The sequence below is a fragment of the Benincasa hispida genome, chromosome 5 (assembly GCF_027475165.1).
Source record: "Benincasa hispida cultivar pf3 chromosome 5, pf3_genome.v1.1, whole genome shotgun sequence".
In the NCBI taxonomy this organism is placed as follows: domain Eukaryota; kingdom Viridiplantae; phylum Streptophyta; class Magnoliopsida; order Cucurbitales; family Cucurbitaceae; genus Benincasa; species Benincasa hispida.
In genome coordinates this window covers 53448577-53450331 of record NC_143482.1, presented here as the reverse complement: position 1 = coordinate 53450331, position 1755 = coordinate 53448577, and the positions used below count along the sequence as shown (strand labels likewise).

The 1755-nt window shown below is 42.4% G+C and overlaps 1 non-coding gene across 1 annotated transcript; it reads right to left on the bottom strand.

Moving 5' to 3' along the window:
• Window positions 1-763: 763 nt before the first annotated feature.
• On the bottom strand, window positions 764-870 carry LOC120069544 (small nucleolar RNA R71). The gene has a single exon (XR_005479571.2). It is a non-coding gene; the product is annotated as a small nucleolar RNA R71 (small nucleolar RNA).
• Between the last annotated feature and the right edge of the window lie 885 nt (window positions 871-1755).

The window sequence follows — 1755 nt, the reverse complement described above, 5'->3', positions numbered from 1 at the left end:
GATTTTTCTAGGAAAACTTACATGTACAACGCATACACCACCATCACATCACCATTATTTCATCATATTCACAACACATCAAGTTTTTGGCGTCGTTGTCTAGGACTACGACAATACAGATTGTGCTAACGGTAACTTTTTGATTTTCTTTGCAGACTCTCCATCTCTGTGCACTGCCTCTCCTTAGGTAAGGGAAGAAACGGGCGTCATATGAGCGAAGGACAAAATCCTAATCCCAATTACGACCCAGAGATTGAGAGAACTTTCCGAAGAAGAAGAAGAAACAGCCACCAATGACAACAAGAGAAAATCCCAATATGGCAGAGAAACCAAAAGACAAAGCACCAAACACAAATAATATCATGGCGAACCCCATCCTCTTGGCGAACGACCGCAATAGGCCCATCCGGGACTATGCGTCGCCTAACCTTTATGATTTCTTGCCAGGAATCATGAGGCCATCCTTAGACGGATCGAGGTTCGAGGTGAAACCGGTGATGCAACAGATGATTCAAACTGTCAGATAGTTTGGCAGTAGGCGTGCGAGGATCTGCACACCCACTTTCGAGTTTTATTGAAATTTGCAATACGTTTTTGTTCCCAAACATTTCCGCTGAGGAGGTTCGATTAACATTGTTCCCATTTTCGTTGTGTGACCAGGCACAAAAATGGACTTACTCTCTAGAACCAGGGGAGAATACATCATAGGAACAGGTAGTTGAAAAGTTCATGAAGAAGTACTTCCCCCCAACAAAAAAATGCAAGAAAGAGGAAGTTGATTACCAATTTTGAACAGGATATTGACGAATCATTCAGTGACACTTGGGCGAGGTTTAAAAGGCTGGTAAGAGATTGCCTGCATAATGGCTTACCAGATTGTCTACAGATGGAAATTTTCTACAACGGTTTGAACTCTACATCACAGACGGCTACCAATGTGACAGTAGCTGGAGGTCTGCTCGACAAAACTTACGATGAGGCTAAGAATATACTTGATCGCATTTCAAAGAACCATGAAGACTGAAGAGAAAGCGATCAAAGATTGAGAATTAAAGACAGTGACGCAAGTAACGGAGCCACGCATCTCTGCAAAACCAAATGACTGCGATGCTGAATTTAATACAAGGAATCGCAATCAGTAGCCCAGGAATGCATAGGGGGCAGGTCAACGCAATCGACCAAACGAGCGCAAGTTGTGCCACTTGAGGTGAAGGCCATCCAATGGAAGAGTGTCCGAGGAACCCACAATCTAACTATTTCGTGAAGAATAATCCGTTTTCTAATACTTACAACCCTGGGTGGAGAAACCACCCTAACTTCGTATGGAAAAATCAACAAAATTTTCAACCAATGGTGCAAAAGGAAGGGCCACCAAGATTTTTCCCGCGAACAAACGGTCAAACGCAAAATCAAGCTAGTAGTTCAAAGGTGCCGCAATCTTCATCTTTGGAGAACTTACTGAAGCAGTATATTGAAAAGAATGAAACAGTGCTTCAGAATTAAGCGGCGTTTATCCGCAATCTTGAAATTCAGATAGGACAGATTGTGGGCGAACTCAAAAGTAGACCGCAAGGGATACTACCGAGTTCAACAGAGCTCCCACACAACTCAGGGTGTGTAAGACCCTAACACTAAATCTAAAATGAGAGGTTAAATAGAGAAGAAAAATCCTAAGTAAGGATATTTGGGCAAAGAGTGGAAAACATTAATACTAAATTATCCAAAAAGGTAACCAAAAGACCAAACGCATATGGG